This window comes from Propithecus coquereli, unplaced genomic scaffold (assembly GCF_000956105.1).
Source record: "Propithecus coquereli isolate 6110/MARCELLA unplaced genomic scaffold, Pcoq_1.0 Scaffold45, whole genome shotgun sequence".
Classification (NCBI taxonomy): domain Eukaryota; kingdom Metazoa; phylum Chordata; class Mammalia; order Primates; family Indriidae; genus Propithecus; species Propithecus coquereli.
The window spans coordinates 4142855-4153807 of NW_012150285.1; positions in this window are offsets into that span (position 1 = coordinate 4142855).

Genomic DNA, 10953 nt, shown 5'->3' on the forward strand with positions numbered 1-10953 from the left:
GACAGCTCGTAGTAGGGCCTCTTTAGTGGCTATTTTGGTCAATCTGATGACTGCGTGACGTGGTGTCTTTCTATTTGCATTGAATCTCCCTGGGGTCCGCTGCGCTTCTTGTATCTGTATATCTAGATTTTTAGCAAGACCTGGGAAATTCTCCTCTATTAAATCTTCAAATAGGTTATCCAGCCCTTGCTGTATTCCTCTTCATTTTCTGGTACACCGATCAGACACAGGTTTGGTTTTTTCACATAATCCCAGATTTCTTATAAGCTTGTTTCTTTTTTCTTTATTTTCTGCTCAATCTCTGTGACTGACTTGTTCATTTGGAAGGAGCTGTCTTCAATCTCTGAGATTCTTTCTTCTGTTTGATCTACCCTGTTCTTGAGGCTTTCCACAGTGTTTTGAAGTTCCGTGAATGAGTCCTTTATTTCCAGGAACTTGGTTTGATTTTTCTTTAATATTTCAATTTCTTTAGTGAATTTTTCTTCCAATTCCTGGATTTTTTTTGTGGTTTACTTGTGATGGTTATCCATTTTTCCTTGCATATCATTGAGCTTACTTATAATCCATGTTTGGAATTCTTCTTCTGTCATTTTAGTATTCTGGACCTGGTTAGTGTTCATTGCTAGAGAGCTGGTGTTCCTCTTTGGGGGTGTGCTTTCCATTTGATTTTTCATACTTCCAGAAATCTTTCACTGGGTCTTTCACATCTGGATCCGCTGTTACTTTTGTTTTGTTCCGCCGCTAGAGGGAGCCGCTAGTAGATTGTCCACGGCTCTCTTGATGGGAGGGGTTACTTGGGGAGCTTGTTTTGGTCCCTTGCTGGGCTTTCTCTGTTGGTAGCTGACCGGAGGCGGAAATGCAATGGTACCGGATGACCTCAACCGGTCTGGCGAGGAAAGTCACTGGTCTGTCAGCTATTGGTCAGTGCCAAATCCCCAGGGACTGGCGCTTGTCGCAGAGGGGGAGTGGCTCTTTATGTCTCTCTGCTGCAAGCTGGGAGGCCGCGCAGAAGGCGCTGGCCAGGGGGGACGGGGCGCTCCACCAGACTGCCCAACGCCCCAGCGCTTTCTGCCTCCGCAGGCGTCCTCCCCCCACAGGCAAGGAGGCACTCAGCATTCACCGCTCAAAGAAACGGGCCCAGCCAAGTGACCCCAGGTCCCGGAAGGGCAGAGCTCGCTGCGAGGGCTCCCAGGCTAGGGGAGGGGAGCCGTTCCACACCCACGACCTGCTATGGGCCCCAAGCTGGCGCTCACCGGCCCCCAGTGCGCTGGCTCCAGAGGGAGGCGCTCAGGGGCTGGGAGGTACCCGATCAGGGAGTCAATCGAGTCACCAGGGTGCTCCACAGTCTCCTTTGTGTCTCCCTCCCCCAATCTCACACCAGTCCCGCAATAGCTCTCGCTCCTACTGCCCCACCCTGAGCAGTCCCAGTCGCCAGCGGCAGTTTCCAGGTTAGAGTCCTCTACTCAGTAATCACCTCCCCGTTCAGGACCCTCTGGGTGCCAGAGACCAGCTTCCTGAGTCCTGACTGCCTCCGCCGGTAGCCCAGCCCAGCTCCTCCCCTGTCCGGTGCAGTCCTGGCACGGGGATCCAGGGAGTTCAAGATGCTTCCCGCTCGTGTCCCCTCTCTGCTGAGACCCACGTTTCCAGACCCAATTCTCCATCCACTTCACACAAGCCCCTGACTCTCGGTGGGCTTGTAAGTCAGTGGGGAAGCTACACTGTCTCGTGAGGGACTTGTCCCGGTGCATTTACTGGCCAGGCTGGCGCCGCCGTCTCGCGCTCCACTCTGTCCTCTGTCCGGCGCTTTCCAGGTTTTGTATTCCTATCTCCCGTTCGCTTTATTCTTTTTCCTGATTTGCGTGTCCCCCGCTGAATCTCCACCGATTCACCTCTCTGTTTTCGCAGGAGAGCGATGCGATCATGTGTAGCAGACCGAGATCTACCTCTCCCTCTCTGGAAGCAGGGATTCGGGAGGCTACCCTAACTCCGCCATTTTTCTCTCCCCTCACCATTGTTTTTGTAGTTGGGTAGTATTCCGTGGTATACATATACCACATTTTATTAATCCACTCATATTGATGGGCACTTGGGTTGTTTCCCCATCTTTGCAATTGTGCATTGTGCTGCTACGAACATTCGAGTGCAGATGTCTTTTTTTCCTTTGGGTAGATGACTAGTAGTGGGATTGCTGGATCAAATGGTAGTTCTATTTTTAGCTCTTTGAGGTATCTCTAAATTACTTTCCACAGGGGTTGTAGTAATTTGCAGTCCCACCGGCAGTGTAAGAGTGTTCCTCTTATATTTATGTTATCCTGGACAGAGATTGAGCCCATCCTTCGAAGTGAGGTATCACGAGAATGGAAAAACATGAACCACATGTACTGGCCATCAAATTGGTACTAACTGACCAACACTAAGGTGCTCACATGGTAGTAACACTCATTGGGTGCCAGTCAGGTGGGAGTGGGTAGGGGATAAACCCCCAACTAATGGAAACAGAACGCCCTGTATGGGGGAGGGACACACTTGTAGCCCTGGCTTGGGCGGGGCAAAGGCATTACAGGTGACCAAAATGCTTGTACCCCCATAATATCCTGAATTTAAAAAAGATTTTACAACTCTTCAGGATGAAATACAATCTTCCTAATATTGTACAGCTCAATATTTTAAATATTCCTTTTATGTTTTTCCGAAATCTTTATTCTTCTCTAATCATCTGATGTCATACAAAATAATAAAGACAGTTTATTTCAAAAAAAGAAAGTTTATTTCAAAAAAAAAAAAAGCCTTGAAAAGATAGTCCAGAAAAAAAGGGATCGATGCAGTTGCTCAGAAGATATGCGAAAGCATAAGACCTATGGGAGAATTCTCTCCCAACAGCTCCATAAACACATTCATACATAGGCCTAAATGTGAAACCTAAATCTATAAAGGTTCTAAAACAGAACATAGAAGTAACCTGCATTACCTTAACAACCAACAAGGTCTGAGTAGTCCAGAAAGGTTGACCCAAAGGGACAGGGACAGGACTGTGGGAAGGCAAGCGAGGCATCTGCTAAGGAAGATCTCAGCAGCACTATCAGGTGCTGGGCCTACACTTGCAGGATCTGAGAGTGAGTACCTCCTTCAATGTGTGATTTTCCTACTCGGGCTTGCCATAATCTCCACACTGCATCTTTCCATCACCATAGAGAATGACAGCTTGCATTGCTCAAGCAGCAGAACAGCTGATGTCAGAGCCTGGATCTTCTGCAGAGCCCCACTCAAATGTGGCTGCCTTCCACCCACATGCTTTCTGTGCTGGATCAGTATTGGAGTGTGGAATGTATTGCCTCCAGAACCCAAGAGACCCACCAAGGCATGGTACTTCCTTCTTTGCAATGGGGCTTCAGTTCTTACTGGGGATAAAAATTGGTATGTAGGGGGCAAAACATACATATATTTTTAATGGTTTGTGGTCCCCCAAAGGCCACAGTACCTAAAAAAATAAAATACAGTATATGTATGCTATTACTATCCCCTGATGGAGAGATAATTGGGTGAAAAGTTCTAAAAAGTTTCCTTACCAGGGCATTAATGACCAAAAGGTTGAGAAAGAGTGTAGTAGGGGAAGATGCAATATAAAAAAAGATTTTCTTTAAAGAGGGTATCCCTGCATGTCTTTGACCATCAGATCTCTAAAATATTTACTGAAATGGTGGGTCCCAGAGTCTTGGAAAAGTTTACCTCCCACCCTCTAGCATGCATTTGTCAAAAATTGCCCATTATGAGCTAGGCTCCTGTCAGATCTACCAAGCCATAAAGATAAGTGAACCAAGGAGTAATTCACCATAGGATGGAAAAAGTGCATCTGGGATTGAGCCTGAACAGGAGTAGAAGGCAGGAGTGATCTACATGAGGTGGTAGCCTGCACCCCCGTGTCACTATATGCATTACGATATGCAACCTTTTGTGCATGATATCCACAGTTAGGGGTAGTCTTGAACCAACAGTTTTGAGGGAAATGTTTCCTAACATGAGAAGCTATGAGCTGTATCCCTACTCACCCACTTTGTGTGGAAGAAATGGCCCAAAAAAAGACGGAAGCAGGAGACACCCAACTAGCCCCATTCTGAACAACCACTCGAGGAACTTTATGCTTCTCTTCCTGCAACTCTGGACTTTGAAAACTTGGAAGTGTTGGTCCCTAAAACAGGCACAGAAAGCTTCCTATTGAACTACAAGCTACAGCTGCCACCTGGGCACTCGGTCCTCCTTGTGCCCAGGAAACAGAAGGCTGGAAGAGGAGTCACCATCTTAGCAGTCTAAGTGACAGTGACCTCAGGATGAGGTAGAGCTAATGTTATATAATGCTGGAAGGGAGGAATGTGTGCGAAATTCAAGTGATCTACTTGAGTGACTCTTGGTACTCCCTTGCACAGTTGTGACTGTAAATAAGCAAATGGGGCAAACCTGGCCTAAGAATCGTGTGGGTCCAGGGACTCAGACCGCTCAGGAGCAAAGGTGTGGGTACCACCACCAGGTAAGCTGTCATGTCCAACAGAGGTGATTGCTGAGGGCAAGGAAGTTTAGAATGGATAGTGGAGGAGGGAGGCGATGAGTACACCTGCACCTGTGGAGATTGTAATTGGGTCCATCAGTCTCCCTTTTTTAAGTTTATCCTCAGCAAGAGAAGTCCGCAAGAGCTATGGAAGAGCTGCACTCCAAAATGTGTAAGGAGAAATACATGTGAAGCAAAGAGGGGACTGTGGCAGCACTGAAGATAAGCCACTCACAACTTCCTTCAGGAGGGAACCTGCAGCAAAGAACACGGGTCATTGAAAGCCTCCAGCTATGGAGACCTTCAGGGTTTGTCTTAGCTCTTGAGCTGAAACCACCTACCTCCCAGGCATCCTCCAGCCAATGACTTAGGATGCACCAATATAAAGACTTGCTATTTCCGGCCACTGCAGGACTCCTCTATGAATAATCTTTGTTCTTGAGATCTCCATCGGGCTTTCTAAGACTTTCCCAGAGCGACACCACAGTCTGATGCTCTTTCTACATAATCCTCTCTTCTCCCCTCTCCTTGCACACGTATCAGACCAGCACCATGGTCTGAAAGCTCTCTCTGCCCCTCCTACTCCCTCTTTCCTTTAACTTTTACAGTTATAAATTTCCTTCACTTATAACTCCACCTTGACATCTGCCTCCTGAAGGACCCAAATCAGCATAAACCTAACCATGAAAAAAAAACCATAAAGCTATAAAAGCAAAAACCATAAAGAACACACAGGAGAATATATTCATGACCTTGGTATAGGCAAAGTTTTCTTTGACAAGATGCAAACGAACCAAAAAAAAATGGCATATTAAACTTTCAAATTTTAAAATACAACTGTGCACCAACAAATGAATGAATAAGCAAAGTATGATATATTATTACAGTGGGACACTGTTCAACAAAACTGTCCATCAACAATGAATAAATAAGCAAACTATGATACACTATTACAGTGGGACACTGTCCAACAATAAGAAGGAATGTACTTTTGATACACAGAACAATTTGGATGAATCTCCAAGACATTAAGCAGCATGAAAGGACTCAGTCTCAAAAGGTTACATACTGTATAATTCCATAGATGTAACATTCTCAAGAAGACAAAACTGTATTAATGGAGAGAACTGATCAGTATTTGTCAGGGATTAGAAGTGGGGGAGGGTGTGACTATAAAAGATAGCATGTGACCAATTAATGCTGAAAAAAATGGCAGCATGAGGGAGTTTCCTGGGGTTATGGAACTGTTTTGTATCCAGATTCATGTTGAGTATATCCATGCATGTGCTAAAATACATAGCACTGTATAGCACAGAAGTCAGTTTTACTGTATGTTAATTTTTAAATTAAAAATATAAAAAATCTTTACAAATTGATACTCTGCATAAACCTTTTCAGTGGGTGGATGCTTGGGGCTGAAGTTCCTAAGGCATATGGTAGGTGTACATTTGACTTTGTAAAAAGCTACCAGAGTGTTTGTTTTATACAGGCATGCCTTGTTTTATTGTACTTTACTTTATTGCATTTTGCATGTATTGAATTTTTTACAAATTAAAGGTTTGTGGCAACTTTGTAACAAGCAAGTCTATCAGCACCATTTTTCCAACAGCACATGCGCACTTCGTGTCTCTGCGTCACATTAATTCCCACAATATTGAAAATATTTTTGTTATTATTATATCTGTTATGGTTATCTGTGATCAGTGATCTTCGATGTTACTATTGTAATTTGAGAGGGGGGGAGCAAGGCCCTAACTCTCTTCAATTTTAGTAAGGCTGAGAGAAGTGAGAAAGCTTCAGAAGAAAAGTTTCAAGCTAGCAGAAGTTGGTTCATGAGGCTGAAGGAAAGAAACTATCTCCATAACATTAAAGTGCAAGGTGAAGCAGCAAGTGCTGATGTAGAAGCTGCGGCAAGTTAGCCAGAAGATCTAGCTAAGATCATTGATGAAGGTGGCTGCACTGAAGAACTTATTTTCAGTGTAAATGAAACAGCCTTCTGTTGGAAGAAGATGCCATCTAGGACTTTCACAGCTAAAGAGGAAAAGTCAATACCTGGCTTCAAAGCTTCAAAGGACAGGCTGACTGTCTTGTTATGGGCTAACATAGCTGGTGATTTTAAGTTGAAGCCAATGTTTATTTTCCATTCTGAAAATCCTAGGACGTTTAAGAGTTATGCTAAATCTGGCCAGGCGTGGTGGCTCACGCCTGTAATCCTAGTGCTCTGGGAGGCCAACGCAGGAGGATTGCTTGAGCTCAGGAGTTCCAGACTAGCCTGAGTAAAAGTGAGACCCCATCTCTACTAAAAATAGAAAAATTAGCCGGGCATTGTGGTGCACACCTATAGTCCCAGCTATTCAGGAGACTGAGGCAGGAGGATCACTTGAACCTAGGAGTTGGAGGTTGCAGTGAACTATGATGACGCCACTGCACTCTACCAGGGGCAACAGAGTAAGACTCTGTCTCAAGAAGAAAAAAGAGTTATGCTAAATCTGCTCTGTCTGTGCTCCATAAATGGAACAGCAAAGCCCAGATGGCTGTACATCTGTTTATAGCATGCTTTACTGAATATTTTAAGCCCAGTCTTGAGACCTGCTGCTCAGACAAAAGAAAAAGATTTCTTTCAAACTATTATTGTTTGTTTACAATGTATCTAGTCAAGAGCTCTGATGGAGATGTACAAGGAGATTAATGTTGTTTTCATGCTAATACAACATCCATTCTGCAGCCCATGGATCGAGGAGTAATTTTGACTTCCAAGACTTATTATTTAAGAAGTACGTTTCATAAGACTATAGATGCCATAGATGGTGATTCCTCTGATGGATCTGGGCAAAGTACCTTGAAAACTTCTAGAAAGGATTCACCATTTTACATGTCATTAAGAATGTTCATGGCCGGGCACAGTGGCTCACGCCTGTAATCCTAGCTCTCTGGGAGGCCGAGGTGGGCGGATTGTTTGAGCTCAGGAGTTCGAAACCAGCCTGAGCAAGAGCGAGACCCCATCTCTACTAAAAATAGAAAGAAATTAATTGGACAACTAAAAATATATAGAAAAAACTAGCTGGGCATGGTGGCACATGCCTGTAGTCCCAGCTACTCGGGAGGCTAAGGCAGGAGGATCGCTTGAGCCCAGGAGTTTGAGGTTGCTGTGAGCTAAGATGACGCCACGGCACTCACTCTAGCCAGGGCAATGCAGTGAGACTCTGTCTCAAAAAAAAAAAAAAAAAAAAAAGAATGTTCATGATTCGTGGGAGGAGATCAAAATATCAACATTAACAGGAGTTTGAGGGAAGTTAATTCCAATCCACCTGGATGACGTTGAGGGGTGAAGACTCTAGAAATAGCAAGAGAACTAGAAATAGAAGTGGAGCCTGTAGATGTGACTGAATTGCTACAATCTCATGATCAAATGTGAATGGATGAGGAGTTGCCTCTTATGGATGAGCAAAATAAGTGGTTTACTGAGGTGGAGTCTACTGGTGAAGATGCTGTGAACGTTGTTGAAATGACAACAAAGGGTTTAGAATATTACAGAAACTCAGTTGATAAATCAGCAGCAGGTTTTGAAAGGATTGACTCTAATTTTGAAAGTTCTGCTGTAGGTATAATGCTATCAAACATCACTGCATGCTACAGAGAAATCAGTTGTGAAAGGAAGAGTAAATCAATGTGGCAAACTTCATTGCTGTCTTATGTTAAGAAATTGTCACAACCAATCCGGCCTTCAGCAGCTACCACCCTGATCGATCAGCAGCCATCGACATTGAGGCAAGACCTTCCACCAGCAAAAGGATTATGACTCACTGAAGGTCCAGATGATTATTTTCATTTGTGGCAATAAAGTATTTTTAACTGTGGTATGTACATTGTTTTTTTAGACATAATACTATTGCACACTTAATAGACTACAGTATAGAATAAACACAACTTTTATTGCAATAGGAAATTTTAAAATTCATGTGACTCATTTTATTGCAATATTCACTTTATTGAGGTGGCCTGGAACTGCACCTGCAATTTCAGGTATGCCTGTATCTTGATTAGGGTGGTAGTTACATGGGTACATACAAGAAAAGTAAACTACAGGCTGATATCACTGATGAACACAGATGCAAAAATCCTCAACTAGAAAACCACACTTTTAACGGTACATTAAAAGTTTATTTACCATTTACCATGATCACGTGGGATTTATCCCTGGGATGCAAGGTTAGTTCCACAAACACAAACAAATAAATGTCATTCATAATATTAACACAAAGAATGACAAAACTACATGATCAACTTAATAGATGCAGGAAAAGCACTTGAAAATATTCAACATCTTTTCATGATAAACTGTTAAAAAATTACTTATGGGAATAGCCATTAAAATGTTGGTGTAGATGACAGACAAGAAAAACCACCAGCCAGAGTGTCTGCAAGAAAGACAGATTTTAGACAAAAGTGAAAAAAAAATAAACAGGCAGACAAACACAGATCGGACAAGGGTCGCAAGGAAGGGTGCCTGAAACTACAGGAGACTCCACGGGAAGACGGTGCGGAGGAGAACTGGCAGGAGAAAGGCCACCAAGAGGCTTGGAGACCAGGGACAACAGAAGGTGGAGTGGTTAACTTTCCCCTCCCTTGCAACTCGGACTGCTGGTGGGCTCCTGAGTGGTTGGACAGACCTACCAACACCAGCCCAGAGATGGCTGCCGCCAGTGAGCAGTGGCCTCTTGCAGACAGGGCACCAGGCTCCCAGCTCCCTCAGGCACCTCCCGGCTGCAGAGCCGAGCCGATCAACAGGTGACATATTGCTTCATTCTCGCCTTCCCCTAACCTACCTAAAGCCCCCCGAGAGAGACAATTTAGCCACCACCCAGAGGCATCTGCAGGGAATGGGACCTTTCCTTTTGGGGCCCTACAGCTATCTGAGGGGTACTCTGACTGTGAGCTCTGTACCTGCCAGCCCTTCCAGGTGCCGCTTGTCTGGTGACTCCAGGAGAACGGGGCAAATCCCGAGGCAGAGAGACATTGATCCAGCTTGGGCACTCTGTGGGTGACTTGAGACCAGCACTCCTCTCCCTGGCAGGCTCAGGGATTGATCTCCAGAGCCCAGGGGACAGGTGTGCAGACCAGATCCCATACACCCAGGTCTCAATCGCATTGCCTGGAGGCACAGAAGGGATATTTGTGAAAGAGCCTGAGGTCCTGCCTGCTGGCAGAGGCCCAGGAGAAACTGTGGAATAGGGGAGGGAGGAAAGGAGCGAGGCCTGCTCCAGACTGCGGGTCTCGGACAGCCCCACCCCCCACACGCAGACTTATCAGCTGAGTGGGGCCATTGCAGCCCCTCCCTGGCAGCTTTGCCCAGAAGCAGAGGACAAACCTTTGACCCCTGCTAACAGCATTTGTGGTGCTTGAGGGCAGGCTCACCCAACCCAGCTCCACTCAGCCTCACTCCCCCACCTCACCCCACTGAGGTGGAGAATAAGGACACACCTGGAAGTCCCAGGGCCCCACCCACCACCCCAGGCACTAGAGTGCCTCTCCAGAGGAACAAGAGCTGGTTACAGAACCCAAAAACAACTGTGCAGCCTGCTCCTTCCAGCAAGCGCCACCTACTGACTGGGAGGTCATCCTGCATACCCTTTTACTGCATCTACTGACTCATCATAAAGGGTGTGGTAGAATCTCACCTACAAACACCACCTACTGGCTCAGAGACTAAATAGGGAGGGTCATTATCCAAACGGAAATCTAAAGGTAAGAAGCAACAGCTGATACAAATGGGAAGGAATCATCGAAAGAACTCTGGAAGTATGAAGAATCAAACAGAAAGTGCACTCCCAAAGGGGAACACCAGCTCTCTAGCAATAGACATCAACCAAATGCAGAACACTAAAATGACAGAAGAATTTCAAACATGGATTGTAAGAAAACTCAATGATATGAAAGAAAAAAATGAATGACCAACACAAAGAAACCACAAAAAAAAATCCAGGCCATGGAAGAAAAATTCACTAAAGAAATTAAAATATTAAGGAAAAATCAAACAGAACTTCTGGAAATGAGGAATTTATTCAAGGAATTATAAAACACAGTGGAAAGCCTCAAGAACAGGGTAGATCAAACGGAAGAAAGAATCTCAGGGATTGAAGATAACACCTTTCAATTAAATAAGTCAGTCACAGAGATAGAACAGAGAAATAAGAGAAAAGAGAAAAGCCTACAAGAAATGTGGGATTATGTGAAGAGGCCTAATGTGAGAATCATAGGCATTCCTGAGGTGAAGAAGAAAATACACAAGGGTTGGATAAGCTATTTGAGGACATAATAGAGGAAAATTTCCCAGGCCTTGCTAAAAATCTAGATATCCAGGTAAAAGAAGCTCAAAGGACTCCTGGGAGATTCATAGCAAACAGGAAGACACC